The sequence below is a fragment of the Taudactylus pleione genome, unplaced genomic scaffold (assembly GCF_031769625.1).
Source record: "Taudactylus pleione unplaced genomic scaffold, aTauple2 ptg000391l, whole genome shotgun sequence".
Lineage (NCBI taxonomy): Eukaryota > Metazoa > Chordata > Amphibia > Anura > Myobatrachidae > Taudactylus > Taudactylus pleione.
Window position 1 is genome coordinate 15,208,415 of NW_028284792.1, and position 18,479 is coordinate 15,226,893.

Here is an 18,479-nt window from a genome sequence, read left to right on the forward strand (position 1 = left end):
CCGAAGCCTTTCTAAGAGTGCAGCTCACACTGCTCTAAATTGCTCCTGATATAGATTGTGACATCTTGGGAATTCTTGGTTGGCTTATTTCCTGGGCAGTTGTTACAGTGGATTTTATTCAAACACCTGATATGTTAAGATGTGTTTAATGTACCGTTGGTGAAAGCAATTGGCTTTTCTAGTCAGATCCGGAGATGGAAAGGAAGGGTGGGGGGACCTCTAGCTCACTGAAGAAATATTTGTGAAATCTGGCTATTTAACTAAAGATATTTGCATGGTTTTATTAATTTTCTTAGCTTTGTACTTTGTATTAGAGAATTTTTGTGAATCTTGGAATCCTTCATGCATAAGATTGTAATTTCACCTGCTGAGGGAAGAACATTCCCATCCATTTTCTGTTATTGAGTTTCTGATTGCAGCAGTGTTGGATCATTACCATCAGCATTGTTCCAATACACCAGCATATTACTTGGTGATGGAAGATAACTCATTATAAGGATTGAGTACACTAAAGGTAGAGTGGGCCCTTCTGTTTAGTGTTCACTCTGGGTGCAGGGTGCTGATCAGTGACGAGGGCAAATATTAATTTTGAATGGTAAAATTTTAGACGTGAAGTATTGTTACTGTAGCTGTAGCAATACATCACGTCTAAAATTTTGGCCCTTCAAAATTAAAATATGCCCTCCTCACTGATCAGCACCCTGCACGCAGAGTGAACACTGGCCCTCATTCAGAGGCACTCGCAAGAAGCGAGCGCTCGTTCTGAATGAGGGCGGCCGCTTGTAATTTTAAGTGCAGCCTCCTGGTCGCTAGCTAAGCTGTGGGTTACCACCCACAGCTGTAGCGACCGACCAGGTTGATGATCGCGATGGACAAGACCATCGCGACCATCGGGGCTTGCGACAAGACCCTAAGGTTGGGTCTCGGCAACCACAAGCCCCAGGGAGCTTCCTGCTCTGATCGAGCAGGACGCTCCCCACTGACATCACTGCTGATATCAGTGCGGCTGCCCACAAAACGGCAGGCGTTCCTTAAGGAACGCTTCCGTTTGTGAAACCACCCCCCCGCCACGCCTACAAAACATCGACAGCCGCCCCTTTTGTAGAGAGCTCCGGAGCGAGAGAATTTCGCTTGCGCAGAGCATAAACATCAACCCGGTTGCGAGCGCTCAGCGATTGCGACCGGGTCTGAATGAATGTTCTCTTTAGGTTTGCATGCACTAAGCTGGGTACACACTATACAATTATCGGTCCGATACTTGTATAATTGGCCCAATAATTGTATAGTGTGTATGTAGGAGCATTAACCGATAAATTGCTTCAGTCGCTTCTGCAACGGTCAGATTGGGAGGTCGGGATCTGATGTGTCGCTCACACTGTATCGTTCCCGACCTCCCATTCCCATTGCAGACATCTGAATAACTCACACACTGGGCCAAAAATTGCATGGTGTGTATGGGCACACCGATCCCTTAATTGTTTTGTCCGGTCACAGTGTTTATCAGATCTGCAGAATTTATCTACAGGTGTGTACCCAGCTTTAGCTTTGTAAATATCTAGATTTACAAGAGTGATTGGTTTTGTCATCCTAGCAGAGCCTCTTACACTAACTTTTTTTTTCAAAGAGTAAAATTGGAAGGGCCAACATTTATTTCTAACTACATGGATGTGTTCTCAATCTGTCCCCAATGGGATGCAGTCAGGAAGCTGACGGCTGAAATGCCGACCGCCGGCTTCCCGACTGTCTAATCCCAGCAGAGGTCTATAGACAGGCGTCAAAATCACGACGCCTGTCATTTTACCTACTCCGGGAGCCCGACGCCCGGCATACCGAACAAAGGTAAGCTGGGCACAGACAGCCGCACGGGGGGGGGAGGGTTAGGTTAGGGGCTCGCGGGGCAGGGACATAGGGTTAGGCACCCTCGGGGGGAGGTTAGGGTTAGGCACCCCCCCGGGAGACTTAGGTTTAGGCTGCAGGGAAGGGGGGTTAGGTTTAGGCACTTACAGGAGGGGTTAGGGTTAGGCACTTGGGGGGGAGGTTAGGGTTAGGCACCTCTAAGGGAGGGTTGGAGGGGTAGGTTAGTAATAGTAGAAATACTTACCTGTCGGGATCTTCACTGCCGGTCTTCCAGCGTTGGGATTTGAACTGATCCCGATTCCAACAACTTGTTTTCATTTTCATACTTCCCTAATGGGATGTCAATAAATTATGGGCTGGTTATATAAATTAATAAGCTTTAAACGGCTGCCTGCTAATAGTTGTTTTTTTTATTTTTTTATTTTAGCAAATATCCCTCCCACCCCTGCTTAATCTGATTTCCAAGTTATAGCTCCACAAGAATGTCGGAAATGAGCAGGGCTTTTAGATTTCTCCATGATTGTGATAAATAGACAATCCATATAATTCAGTGGCTTGTCAAGTATGTGATTTCCAGATTTCCAGAAAACTTGCAAAAGCCCTGTTTTTTAGAGTAGATTCTTTGCTAGTTACAATAAAGGCAGTATAATGTATAAAGGAAATTGAAGTCCTTTTAAATAGAGCAGCTTATGTATGTATAAGTAAATGTATGTGTTCAATGAAATTAGAAATGAATGGTGACATACAGTAAATTGAAGATCAATTCTACCTGATAACAAAGCCATGTGTAATCTACAAATGGTAAAAAGGCAGGCTTGCACTATAGAATGCTAATTGAAATAGCAGGTGTAGCGCCTGTACAAATATTTCTACATTCCAGCAAAACATGATGATTCCTGACCAGTTGCACTATAGCGCAGTTTATACAGAATCTCCACTTAGTACATTGGGAAACATATTTTGTTAATGTAAAATTGGCAACTACTACAAGTTACATAAAATAGGGGTCTTCTCTGATCAAGAGGGACTAAAAAGATGTGAACATCATTCACAATGTTAAAACCAGAATGGTTAAAATGTCAACATCATAAATGTTGACCCCTGGAAAAAGTTTATTTGGACAGAATATTGACAAATGAAATGTTGATGTAGTGAAAATGTCAACATCAGCATTAGGGCTAGGTGTAGGCATTAGGGCTAGGTGTAGGCATTAGGGCTAGGTGTAGGCATTAGGGCTAGGTGTAGGCATTAGGGCTAGGTGTAGGCATTAGGGTTGAACAAGAAGACATTGTCGTCAATATGACCAAGTTGACATTTCATCAGTGTTGACATGCTGAATGACAGCATGGTGATTGTTTATATGATGAACATTATTATGTCAATATTCTCATGTCCACATTTACTCTCACGTTTTCTAAACGCTTATCCTATTACATTTGGCTCATAGTGTATTATGGTTTATGTTTTATTTTTCAAAATAATGTGATTTTATATTGTGGAAACTAATGATGTATGATTATTAATTGGTTAGCTAGATTTCTCATTCTGACATAGTTTAATTAATATATTGGATATTTATTGGTTTTTACAGTGATGTTCTTTTCTTGTATTATGGTGTTTTATCAGCTTTGTATACTACCATCCAGATTGAGTTGCTCTTTCTAAACTGGTTATGATAAAGGTCTTAGGGCCTGATTCAGAGCCGTTCGCTATTTGCGGTCGTTCGTTCAAAAACAAGGGGTGGCTATTCAAATGATCCGTTCGCAAATTGCAGTCTGTTCACACCTCTAAGTCTGAACGAGCGAGCAAAACATTTGCTCGTTTATTTGATAAAAACGCCCCATGGCCGCTCGCACCATATACGTCATGTCCGCTATTTATTAGATTAATCGAGTACATCGTACAGCGTATGAACTGCTCGCTATTCTTGTGGTTGGTTTTTTCAACCGCTATTTTGCGAGCAGTTCTGAGTTAAAAAAAAACAAGTGACGTGGTCAATGACGCTGCTGTATTAATTATGCACTCCCTTAAAACGCCCGTTTTGACCTTTAAGCACGCCTGCGATCGAATTCCACTCCCCCGTTTTCAAGCACCTTCCCCTGTTACCACCCACATACGCCTCATTCTGTCACTCAAAATAGCAGGCACTCGCTATATAGTGTACAAACGATTTTCGGCCGCACTGACTGGTTCGCGCATGCGTACTAAAAACCGTACGCATGCGCAGATGTGCGACCGTCGCTCGGAAAGAGCGTACTGCCGCTAGCGAGCGGCTCTGAATGAGGGCCTTAGCTTTGTAAGCTTCTTACTAGATTAGACTCAGATTACTATACTAGTTTCCAGAATTATTGATGTGAATCACAGATTGGTATCTAGTAAAGTGTGTATCGGAAAGGAAGCCACAGACCCAAAATAGCACTGGAGCAAGGCTCCAATCTGAATGATCACATAATCCAGACGGGGGAAGTACCACATTACAGAAACTCATAACTGCCTTCTTTCTTGCCTACTCTGTGAAATCAAATTCTTTTAGGAGAGCCCATTAAATTTTTTTCTCTAGGATCCATAAAGTTATAATTATACCACTTGCAGCATTATTATTATTATTATTATTATTATTATTATTATTATTATTATTATTATGCATTACTAGCTGTTGTGCCGAGTTTCACCCAGGTAGACCTTAGATATTTACTGTTTCAATTTCAATCTCACCACTACAGTAACACATTAATCCTTAACCACTCCCTTACAGCTATCGTGAGACATTACCCTCCCTCACCTGTGTACTAACACATTCCATTCCGTCATCTCTGTAGTAACACATTTCCTTCCCTTACCTGTGTAGAAATGCATTCCCTCCCTCACCTCTGTAGTAACACATTCACACTAGTCAGTGAAGATATGTAAGTAGCGTAGCCAGCAGGGGGCCGCAAAGATACGGAAGTACCAAAATCTCTTCTTAGCGGGTGTCTACATTATGGTAGGTATATACGCCCCTAATTTCATGATTTTAGGTTCAGGGGTATATATTTATATAATTATTCATCTCAGTGTAATGAGCAGTTTCAAGACTGGTATGACAAATTAAATTCCCATAATGTCACTGATCAATATTAAAAATCTGAGGTATTGTATCATCTTGCCAGCTGTTGTTGTAAGACAGTAGCATTCAAAGAGTTAAGTATCCTTCAATCATCACTCGTAGCCTACAGTACCCTTGGCTTTGTAGCTGTTGCTTGTCTATTATTCGACTTACAGTTTACACATCTAACAGTTAACTGTAATTAAAGAATTGCCAAGTGTTCTTGTCAACATATTTATTTTGTTGGAAATGTTTTTATTTCAAAGCTAGTTTTTTTTTTTTTTGACAATAATTGGACAAATAACTATTATGCATATATAATAGTTTTATCTGTAAGGTTTACACAGTTCTCAGCTGCCCCCAACTTTCAGGGACATCACAGATAAGATTGTCTATGGAAATAACTCTGATTTTTAATATTGAGCTGTGACAATATTATTTTTCTTACTGTATTTTACCTTATGGGTGCCATTTCAACTATTCATTCTTATCTGATTGGCTGTTGCATGTAAATATTTATTGAAGAAATTATTTCCAAGATGAATAGACATGACATGATTATTGTAGTTGTTGTCAGGGACCCGAGTCACACGGCTGAGATGGCCACCACGAAAAAGTAAAATTATTCTTGATGCATCACTATAATGGGGAAATGCTGGCACAATGCACCTAATGTGGACAAAATGTAGCTAATGTTGTGTAAAGTTTATGTATGATTTTAAAAACATGTTATGTTTAATAGATGACGCTGCTGCACTGGAATAGTTAATGTCCAGCACTGCAATGCCAAAGGGTATTAAGCCCCAGCGCAGTGCGCACTTGTAGAAATGTATCATATTACCATTTTGGGAATCAGCTTGTTTTTGTTACATTCTGAGAAAGGTTATCAGATGTTAAATAGGCATTTTTTCTAATGGAGGGGCAAGGTGTGAATACCTTCAGCTTGAAAGCACAACCGGTGGTCATCTTCCTTATTATCCTGTCTGTTTTATTAGATACTGTAGCTGGAAAGATGGCCCAAATAAGGACGCTTACAGTCAGTGCAAAATCAGATTATGTTTAAATGCAAATTTGAATAGCTTCCTGATGACTAAATAGGTCTATTCAGCAATAGTGACGATGTTACCCAGAATATTATCGGGTAACATCGTCACGATTTTTTTTTTTAATTTTTGAAATTCATGTAAATTATTCAGCAATGATTTGAGCAGGGACAGTGGTTGCGGTAACACGCTGTCCCTGCAATGTTACAGGAGGCATTGTTATCGCTTTCCGAAAACAATCTCTTCTGTTTCTTCTTCTCCGCATGCTCAGTCATGCGCTCTGGAACAGTCTCCGTCCCTGCTTTGAGATGACCTCGGAGGGGTAAGTGCATCTCCAGCCTGTCCAAATTGATTGACATGTGTACACAGGCTTTATATTAGTCACTCTGTATACATGCATATTTATGTGCTTTTATATTTAACATTTATAAATATACATGTATGCAGGCTAGAATAAAGCCTGTATACACGTCAATCACTTTCGGCAGGTTTAACAAGCTCTAGAGTGACTTACCTGTCCACGGTCACTGCAAATCAGTGACAGAGACTGGGCAGTGTTACAGGATGCTGCAGGGACTTATGGGAAAATTTTCCTCTGCCCCTGCATTTTTCCAGAGATTTAATGCATTTTCTTCATATAACGCCACTCTGAGATGGCGTTATATAAAGTAATGATTTTTCGAGCAGTTTAATGCTTTTTGCTTTGCTGAATAGCAAAAAGCGTTAAAGCACTGTAGAGAACAAAGGCTGATCCCTACAGTGCGAGATGGAAATTAATGGAGAAGATAATTGCGTTATCTTCTCCATTATCCCATTGCTGAATAGTGAATTTACATAAAAAATACAGAAACGGTTGCTGAATAGACCCCTAAATGCGGCTATTCTATATGTTAAGTGGTAAATATTACAAAACTGAACACAATTAGAAGATTGCTGTTGATTGATTTTAAATAAAATTTTGGAAGGCGGCGTTTCCTGATGCGAGATCATGAATGTGATTTTATATCTGTCAGATTGATGTGTGACCCCCCCCCCCCCCCCCCCAGAAAAGATTAATAGTAGTACCAGTGCTGAGTTTGTATATTCTCCCTGTGCTTGCGTGGGTTTCCTCCGGGTACTCTGGTTTCCTCCCACACTCCAAAAATATACTGGTAGGTTAATTGGCTCCCAACACAAATTAACCCTAGTGTGTATGTGTGTGCACATGTGATAGGGAATATAGATTGTAAGCTCCACTGGGGCAGGGACTGATGTGAATGGCCAAATATTCTCTGTAAAGCGCTGCGGAATATGTGTGCGCTATATAAATAACTGGTAATAATAATAATAAGTTCTAAGATTTCTAATGCCTTCTGTTCATTATGATGCACACAATCACACCCTCATGGGCTATGCTAGTAGCACCAACACAAACTTTCTCTGCATCATTTATCAGGTCTCCATTAAGTAGAGAGAGCAGGTCAGTTCAATTGTCTAACCTTTAAAGTTACTATATGTGAAGCTGCTTAAAATCATCACCATATCCTGTGTAATGGTTAATTTGGTTTTAACATTGTAGACAAAGGTCACCACCAATTATCCCAGTTGTAAAGTGCAAATGAATATGCATAAATAAAGGTTAGTAAAGAAATGTTAACAATCAATCATGCTATGAAAGATTAGTAATGATGTTGAGATTTTCACATAAACATGTTGTTGAGTCTCATGTTTTAACATTTTATCACAAAACCAATATAGAATTTAGCATTTGGAAATGTATCTATAGTAGCAAAAATACATATAATGCAGTGGATCCCAAACTGGGTGCAGCGGCACCCAAGGGTGCCTCAGAGCACTTGCAGGGGTGCCTCAAATAAAATGATTTTCAGACAGTGTGATAGGCAAAACCAGTGCTAATGGCTGCCAATCAAAAAATCTGTGGACAAAAGAAGTGCAGGCCTGTCACCCACCACATAACTGAACCTAAGTGTGACATAGAAGCACAATTTTCTTAATTTCATTTTTGCTGAATTTCTCGATAAGAAACTTTAGGCTCAGGTGTGCCATGGAAAAAATCCTGATACTCTAGGGTGCCATGATTCGAAAAAGATTGGAAAACAACTGGTTTAATGTATTTGGATAGTTTACTTGGTATATAACTACTCCATTCATTAAACTGGACTTGGCAGGCAGTCTGGCGTTCTGTTAGATGTTTGCATTCTTGCAACAATGTTCCAGCTCTCTAGCATTAATGGTGCATACACACGGTCAGATAAAAAGGACAATATAAACGATATCATTTGATTGTTTATATCGTCCTTTTTTTAACCCATCGAACGACCAAACGATGGTCAGTGCGCGGGCACAGATGGTCGATATTGATATCGACCATTCCCCATGCATGCAAGCCAACCTGGTCGATATCGACCAGGTTATCCTGTTTACTATAGGGACATCGTTTGGGGGTTGGTGCATGTTGCTGGATGTTTGATATCGAACATGCAGGACGATCAGACAACGATATCTGATCGTCCCGTATGTACGGGCCATAACTTTTGAAAATAAATGGTTTTTTTTTACAACCACAAATATGCCCATATACTGTATGTGCAGATCCGGCTGCTAGACCAAAGTACAGAACAGCCTTATATATGTTAGACTTGACTACACAAATCAATCAAAGTAAAATTTTCAGGGCCAGATTAACAATGGGGCGGATGGAGCTACAGCTCCAGGCCTCCACATAAAAATAGGCCCATCATCATGACAGCATGATGTTGACTGGCCATCTGCTGTCCACATGGTCAGCCATAAATCATAAGTAGTAAAATTATATTTCTAGTTACCTCACAAAATTAAGCTTTTTTTTTTCTTTTGCATATTTAGGGAGACATAGGGGATGATAGTGTAGGGTATGTACACTCCCACACGGCACTGGCCACACCCACGCAGCAATGGTAACACCTCCTCTGATTTTCATAGTAGGCCCTTGATCATTTTCAGCTCCAGGTCCATGTGGCCCTCAATTCGGCCCTGAAAATTTTGAGTGCTGGGTGAAGTAATTCTTCAAGTCCGCAGACAAAATGTAAGAGACAAAAAAAGTTAATAAGAATCTAGTAACATATTAATAGGAAAGTGTGGGTTGAAAGGTTTCATGATTTTTAATAAAAAAAAATGCGTATAACTATTATATTAGAAGCTGGATTTCATTAAAGTTGATTTAAGTGAATACAATAAGATTCTGCTTTTTTTTCCCATTGATAAATTCACCCTATTGACCAGTCTAATGCCTGTTCTGATGGTCTATGATGTGATTAAAAAAACCTAAAGTTTGGGGATTTGCACATCTTAATATATAAAGAGCATATCCTTATATTTTATGGCCATTAGGAGAAAAGCATAAAACTCTAAACTGTTTTTGTAGTTCTGCTTAAAGTAGTCTTTAAGCAACCAATAATACCCCAGAAATAGACCCAAAAATTGTTTAGTGTCTTCGGTATGGGAATATTCTCTCGTGTTTATATGGTCGGTGTCGACATTATGACCATGTTGACATTATGAAAGTTCATATTATGAATGTCAACATATCATACCACACCCTTAAGGAAGTTATTTACAAAACACATTGCAACTCCACAGCACAGCTGTAACATTGCTTTGCCCATGTTTGACTAGATTTCGGCCAAGGAGCATTGGACTGTGTAGCAAGCTCACGGGTGCCCATTTCACAGAGCATTGCCAAAGACAGCTTCTATGTGGCAGAGTGACAATTATTTATTTATTTTATTGAAGCCAAAAACAGTTTAAAACAATATATTTTATAACAATGTAGTCCTGATTAAAACAGGAGATTGTATTACAATGTGATTAAAATGATTTAAGAGCAGTATTAAATTGGTTACAAACGTCACCTTTCAACATAACAAATGATTAAATACACAATGGTTACAATGGGGTCAGTAATAACAAAAATACTCTCAACCTGGCTAGATGAATGGTCTCTCCCAAGTTAATCATAAAGAGAAGAAAAAAAACAGAAAAAAGGGACCAAAACACATTAAAGGGACATATATTGGAGGATCATTATCAAAAAGTCAGAGGGAGTACAAGGTGGTATGATGGAAGTCATTCAAATTTTTAAATCTCAAATAAGGTGTGAGAGTTGAGATGTACAGTAGCTCTCCCATCTGTGAAAAAGAATCCAACTTATGGCTGTTTTCAATTACGTGCAAAAAGTCACTTTTGACGAAAAGCCTTCGCCAAAGTGAAGTTTCTGTGCATGTGTGCGTATCACGCTATCCAATAACCCGAGTGTTCGCATATGCGTAAACTCCATAGGCAGAAACCGGCGAAAAGTTTTCATCATCTCATAGGCAGGTGAGAAAATGTGCAAAATCCCTATTTTTGGCTAACAATGTGGGGACTTGGTTCAGAAGCCTTTGGACATCCCTCCTAAAGACTAATTAGTAAAAAAAAATCATTTAAAATTAGCTTAATTCCCCCTAATAATGACATGCCATTTTTGGGGTGAAAATGTAAAAAGTGTTGGAAAATGGGTCTAAAGTATTGGGACAGGTAGTGTGGGGGGCTGTATGGATGGGACATGTGTTTTTAGGATTACTGGTGGCTGCAGTAGGTGTATTTTTAAAAAATTTGAAAACTGCACTTTATAGACACAAAAATATACTAGCACCCATTTTAACGTAGCCCCAATTAACTACAACAATAATTTTTTCCATAAGATATTGCTTTATATCAGTTCTCCACACTTATGCAAATAGGCATATAACAGCCATTTGACACATTTATGAGCCCAAAATACTTTTACTAGGGCCACTAATACACTTCTATATTGATTTCCAATGTCAGCTAGGCTTGTTATGGGGTAGAGACTGATTTCCCCAACATGGGCTGTACTTTTCGCTTGTTTCCCCATGCGCAGTTTTCACACGTCTGCATTATTGCGTATTTTGCAATTGAATAGAGCGAAAAGCAGGAGCATGCATTGCGAGTACACAAAAGGATCATGATCAGACCCTTTCTCACCCAGGATGCTACTAAGATCCTAATACATTCACTGGTCATCTCCAGATTGAATTACTGTAACCTCCTCCTATCTGGCCTCCCCAACTCCCATCTCTCTCCTCTCCAGTCTATCCTCAATGCTGTCGCTCAACTCATCTTTCTCTCCAAACGCTCTACATCTGCCTCCTGTCTCTTACAAGCCCTCCACTGGCTCCCCTTCCCATTGAGAACCCAATTCAAGGTTCTCACACTCTCTTGCAAAGCCCTCTCCCATTTACATCTCTGTCCTCATCTCCCTTCACTCTCCTGTCTACCCTCTTCACTCAATAAATGCACGCCGCCTCTCATGCCAACTGATTACTTCCTCCCACTCCCGCCTCCAAGATTTTGCCCGTGCTGCTCCCCACCTTTGGAACTCTCTCCACCTCTCTACAATCCTTCAAACGGGCTCTCAAGACCCACTTCTTCATCAATGCTTTCCAGTTCTCATCCTAGCTTGCTGCTACATGCTCCCTCCTCCCTGTCTTCCCCATCTGTATATGCCTGTCTGTCTGCCTCCCCTTGAGAATGTAAGCTCTTGCGAGCAGGGCCCTCTACCCTCTTGTGCTTCTCCTTACTTTATTTTCATCTACTTCTTACTCACCACTAGGACACCTAACACTTGGTTGCTTATGCTCTGTTGCTTATTTGAGTGTTATGGCCACCAATGTATCAATGTATATTATCCATGTCCTTGTCCTGTATTGTATTGTACTGTAAGTCACTTTTTGGGGTTATGTAATTTGTAAGGCGCTGCGGAACACTTGTGTCACCATATAAATAAATGATAATAATAATGATTGCATCAAAACTGGCGAATGTGGCGATAACTTCGCCATGCAATCGCTTTTTGCCGACCGCGACCTTTCACACCTAATTGAGTATGGGCCTTAGTCTCCTTGTGAAACAATGTACAGTATGTGTCCAATCCATTTGAAATATATGGAAAGAGTGAAATTATTTAAATAAAGAGAAGTGCATTTTCAGAGGACGTTCCTTGCTATGCATGGCCATTCCCACTCTGCAGAAGGACCTAACCTCTACTGTGTATACAATGTAATAAAAATCAGTCCATCACTCTTATAATTTATTTAAGATATTACTAATGGTTTAATTAATATCTCAACAGGAGAATGTTAATTAAAATAAAACGGGTTAATGGAGCATAGCTTAATGTTAAAGAGTGTGTGTATATCCCATATATTAGAAGCAAGTTTTCATTAAAGTATGTTGATTTAGGGAAAACAGTGGCCATAAATTATGGCAAAAGTGTATTTCATCAGAAGGAATGGTATTGATGGTTGGAATCTGAACTTCAATGCAATTGAAACACTTTTGCACACAGCACTTCCTTTACATTTTTACATCTCAGCACATTGAGGCTCACTTGTTGGACTTGATACGTTGCATGTGTGCTGTGTAGATGATGTCCTAACTTTCATTTATTTTTATTTTTTTATTTTCTGAGGATATAATTATTAATGTTAATTTTGTACATCTTTACTGTTTTTATTATTAGCATTGGTGTTCCTACATACAGAGCTATAGCTGCATACCTGCCAACAATCTTAAATAGTTTTATGATTTTCTTTCTCAGTTTCAAAGCTGTAGCAAATGTGATAGCTTTGCCCATCTAGAACTTGTACACTACCTCCACCCCCCTCTCCCCACATTATTCCTGTCTGCTCACTGCAAGAGTGAGCGCTGTGACTGACATGTTAGTGGGAAATGTTACATTCCCTCCTGCCTTTACATCTGTCACCCTTTGCGTGCCTCTGCAGTACCCAGAGTAACAGGGTAAGGGTGAGGCATGTGGTGGGCCAAGATGCAAAATGGGAACTTCATCTGGTTGCCCCTAGGATGGTGCCTCAAAGGAAGAATGGCTCTTATTGTGAGCAAGACTAACAAATGCCTTAAAGGAAGAATGGCCCTTAATGTGAGCAAGTAACAAATGCCTCAAAGGAAGAATGGCCCTTAATGTGAGCAAGTAACAAATGCCTCAAAGGAACAATGGCTCTTATTGTGAGCAAGTAACAAATGCCTCAAAGGAAGAATGGCTCTTATTGTGAGCAAGACTAACAAATGCCTCAAAGGAAGAATGGCCCTTAATGTGAGCAAGTAACAAATGGAAGCAAAAAATCTTAAATTGTGACCTAATTGTAGTGTGAGGCACAGTGAGTATTCACAATTAACAGAAAACTAAAAAAGAAAAAAAAATTGCAGAACAACAGTTTATATTTAAAACAATAAAACACATTTTTTTTTTCATTTCCTCAACTCTAAACATTGATTTTTGCTTCTCACTTTTGAGACCTAAAGAGTCAGGAGGGATTTTATGGTAAGCATTTCTCCGTATTCACATTTAACACTCAATAAGTCTACTGGAGCCCTGGCTGAAAGGGTGTCTGGGTGAAGGGGACACACAGACATAGATTTAAAAATCAATGAACCACGGGACTGGAATCTATACAATCCTGTTCCCATTAATCTTGTGTTATGGAGCGCTGTATTGCAGCTCATTGTTAGAGGTGGGGGATGATGGTTTGATTGTTGTGTGCGATTTGGAACTAATACAGAACAAAGACACTTTCATACTGTGGTCATTATATCGTCAAGGAAAAATTTGTAGTTTTGTTCGTTTTTCCAGCAATTAAAAATGTAAACTACAAAATTCAATAATAAATATTTATAGAAAGACATTGGGCTAGAAAACACGGCATTTGTCAGATCAAAGATGTTCAGACAGCAAAACTGTACAAATAACAGCTTAGAGTATGCAGGAGTAAATTGTATATTTTTTAGCTTTCAATAATTCTATTAATACCTTAAACCTGTGCCATTATTAGACTTCATTTTCTTTGTATTTCCCTTCTTGAAATGCCCCAGACATTAATTGGCTTTTGCCTCTTATGCTGGGTACACAATACAACTACGTATCAATCAGGAGACTAATCCGCTGTCCGAGCTGCCCATAGGTAAGATACACACACTTACCAATCGGTCGCTCGTTATGTCTGACCTGATATCACAACTGGGTAGGGCAGTTGAGATGTCAGTGGCGGCAGTACCTACAACAAGTGTACGGGTGGTCAGCAGGTCGCCTGTACACGCATGCAGTTGTACCAAAATGTATTTAGGATCTATCGGCGATGGCTGTGTTGCATGGCCGAACTGATATGTCTGTGAACAATGCTGTTCACAGACATATAGGTTGTACACACCCACTGATGCACTCGTGATATATAGTTCGTCAGTCTATTAAATTTTATTTCGACAAATGTTTATCCACACTAGGGTTAATTTTTTGGGGAGTCAATTAACCTACCGGTATATTTTTGGAGTGTGGAAAGAAACCGGAGTACCTGGAGGAAACCCACGCAAGCACAGGGAGAATATAGAAACTCAACACAGTTAGGGCCGTAGTGATATTGCATCAAGCTGCAGGTTTGTGAACTGTTGGAGTATCGTTCGATTAACAGGTTCATACATGTTACAGGCCTGTTAGGAGTATGTTGTTTTTTAGCCAACCAAACTAGTTGGTGCAGTATTGCCATTTGGTAGAATCTGAGATGATAGCATGGCAATCACTGGCTTTGTCATATGCTTAGATTTACTGAAGCCTGATTTGTGAAAATTTAATTACATATTATTTAACATCAACAATTATTTTTTCCTTTGAAAGTTCTGTCAAATTCACAGATCATGCAACAAATTGTTAAAAATCTGCTCATGATTGCTACATCTTGTCAAAATACATTGCAGTATGCGCTATAATGTCAGGCACAGATGAAATGAACACAGATGAGGGTCATTCTGGAATGCTGATGAAAGTCTACTTACAGAGATATTTACCGGTATTTCTAGAGAATTTTACATGGATGAAAATGGCAAAATTTTACCTCATACCTTTTTACCTAGTAGGATAAGATCTGGAAAGCTTTAATAACGTGGGGATTTTGAGAGCACGTTTGAAGCTTTGAAGAGTGGTGGCTAGTCTGATTGGGGGGGGGGGAAAGAATTTCCAGTGGTGGGGGGGCAGCACAGGTGGAGATGTATCAAACATTTTAAACAATGGAGAAATTGCCCATAGCAACCAATTAGCTTCTAACTATCATTTTATAGAATGCACTTGACAAATGCTAGCTAGAAGCTGGCCCACTTCACTTGTCCTCTTCTACAATGTTTAGAAGGTTTGATACATTTCCATAATACTTAGTAATTTGTTGCAGTTCAAAAAAGGCATTTTTGCCATTGTTACATCACTGGCACTGCCTTTGTGTATGCCTCCCAACACACAATGTTTTGGATATAGGGCAAAGCAGCCATGAGCAGGACATATTTCTCAACATTACGCAGTTGGGACAAAAGACCTGACTTGTGGTATGGCAGGACAATCCTATTACCACTTGCCTGGCCTGGTCACTGGGCTTTCCCCAACATGGTTAGGTCATAATAGGGTCGCCCACCAGCTTGAGCTGATGGCACAGCAGCAGCCACGCTACCACTTACTCACCCCCCCCAAAAAAAACAAAAACATTATGAGCGATCGTCCACCAGCCTGGGCTATCTGCCCCCAACCCCTGGAAAAAAAGCCAGTTAAGTGGTTACAATTGTGTTTCAGTTGTCTAAATCCTATAATCCACATTGAGGATTTCTGTAGAACAGGTCTGTATAAGTTTCATTATTTTTTTGTTTAGCTTCAGAATCTCCCCCCACCCCCTCTACTAGAATATCAATAGATTTCATTTAAAGAGGTTTTTATTTTACATATTTGCTAAATCCTATCCCTGCCCTATAAGTTTGGTGTTCAAAATCAATATGATCAGCACTAGAATAGAGACTGTGGTTTCAATATTATACTTAAAATTGGTTACAGATGTGAATGAACATTAATATATTTTTCTGCCATACTCAATACTAGTTGATCTTTTTTTCATGTATAATGTGTTAAAATTTTGGCCTGGTGGCTAGGTCCTGGTTATTTAATTAGTATTCCTACATCTATATTTCTTTTGGGCAAAGTTATTACCAATATTTAGGAAACACAAAATGTCACCCATTAGGACACTATACCCTGCTGTGTTTAGTTCATATGCTAGGATATAAAATAGAGAACACATTGATATAGTTTATTGCACTCTTTGGGATGTTTTTATGTGGGATAATTTCTAAAGTGTTTCAAAAGGCAAGCTAGAATTTAAGCTATAACCTGTTTTGAAGGAAAATAAACATCTCCCACACTCATAAACACCATGGCAATATGTAAGTGTTTATGGAGTGGAACAAATTAAATTGCTAGTTCACACATTATTATCATGCCATGACTAGTAGTACAATAGACAATAAACTTTAAACAGTAACCAACGCCAAATCGGTCCTGCATGAGGCTTGTACTATATACAGGGAAATGGTGTGGTAACCAGTATTGTTTGTGATGCAGTTAATTATATCAAATGCATTTAAATTAGTTCTGTCTGGTTTTTATTCATAAAATACTATAAGTATCTAGAAATTCAAGGTTTTTTTTTTTCAAAAATAAATATTTCCAAAAAATGTTTTACATGGTGTTTTTGCCATGTCACATAGAAAATGTTTGTTTTGGAATGCTATTATTTGACTGTGAATTAAAGGCCTAATTGCGAGTTTTACACAAATGTCATTGTAACTGCGAAATCTCACGGTTCACAATATTGAAAATATGCTAATGTCATCCAAAGCTTACCTGAGTATAGGGACGCCCACGGCTGTCTTCTCATATCCGTCCGACGATGTGCAACAGCAAAAAGATCGGGAACATCGACACAGAACGGGCAGCCACACAGCCTCTAAGTCAAGTCTGACTTGTCTTAAACACTGCATCTCTCCATACTGAGAGCGCTCATGCTACGAAGAAGATCACATTGTTTAATTTATGCCCATGAAACTGCATGTAACTGGTCAGACACGCCTGCGTTTCCTTTACCTGCCACAAATGCTGACTACCTGTCACTTACTTTGTGAGTGAATCCTCTGAGCGAGCGTAATCGCAAACCAATAGCTGTCCGTGCGCAGTACAGCTTTCATTTATGCGCAATGGCTAAAAATCGGTCAATCTACGTAAATATCGGCATTGCATAAATCTTACAATTAGGCTCCAAGACAACAAAGGAGTAATCTGAAATCTCTTCTGTTTTAGGCCCAGCATATGAAGACATATGAAAGTATACAGATAAAGGAGGGAGGTAAAACTCATAGAAAATATTAAAGGTAAGAGCCTCTTTTTGTGTCTTTGACACTTAAAAAAACTCCCAGTTTCTAATTTCATTTGTGATATGAATATATATACACAGTCTAAAAGCCATTGGACTGCTGGGATTACTTTGTGAAAACTGTTAATAATTAAAAATAAAAGGAAGTAAGAAGTGCCATAAACACAATGGACAATATTAGAAGAAGCACCTTGATGTAATAAGGACGGTTATCTGACCAGCTGTTATTGATCTACTCCAAAAATGTGGTTTAAGGTGATAAAGGATTGATATTGTTCTAGACATGGCAATGTCTTCACCAATTGCATAGCAGGACATTTAGCTTAGAGTATACATTCACAATACAACACACCATGATGCAACATACACTTCCCCCTCTCCAACAAATTGTATAGTATAATTTATAGTATAATGTACTCCCTACAATATATTATATGGATGTTAGGAGATATAGAGTAGTTATGTGCTCATATACAGTTAACAGAGGTTCAAGTTGACCTAAAAAAAACATAATGATTTACAGTAGGGTATATTATTCCTTATAGCAAGAGTGTTCCTAAAGAGCATTGAAGGGGATGTAGTTGGCATCCCAATGCACACAATGCCTGTGGTCAGAATCCCGGCTCCGGAATCCCGACAGCAGACAGAATCCCGATGGCTGCAATCCCATATTAGTATTAGGGTCAGGCTTATGGGTTAGGCTCCGAGAAAGTTATGGGCAGGGTTAGAATACTTACCTGCATGTGTCAGAATTTCCACCATCGAGTTTATGCTGCCAGGATTCTGACCGTCAGCATTATGAGCACCAGGGATCGCGTGCCCAACCCCATTGAAGTGATGACATCACATCTCCATATCAGAACTCACTGTTTATACAGCTCTTTATAGGAGTTTATGCATATGTTAACATCTCCATAATTAGATAGCAGCGCACTACATTTCCTCTTTACTCTTCCATTTATTTAGAAAGCAGAAAAATAATATAAATATAGATCTTGTGAGGGGGCTACTATTTGTTTTTTGGTTTATGTTTATCCTTAGAGCTCACTATGTGATTATTACATTATGTATGTTATATCAATTGAATTTCAATAAACACAAATTGCAACTACAAAATGAATCTCTATAATCATACTTAAATTAATTAACATCTAAAAATATCAAGGTGAATGTGCCACTTCTTTGGCTACTTATTTGAACATT

General features: G+C 39.3%; 1 protein-coding gene across 2 annotated transcripts in view; it reads left to right on the top strand.

Moving 5' to 3' along the window:
* The window catches only part of ST6GAL2 (ST6 beta-galactoside alpha-2,6-sialyltransferase 2), a 123,846-nt gene that overhangs the window by 13,663 nt on the left and 91,704 nt on the right, over nt 1–18,479 (top strand). For both annotated transcript variants that reach the window (XM_088445869.1, XM_088445868.1), the window contains exon 2: nt 17,204–17,274. The gene's annotated coding sequence lies outside the window, so the exon portion shown is untranslated. The remainder of the gene's footprint in view (nt 1–17,203; nt 17,275–18,479) is intronic.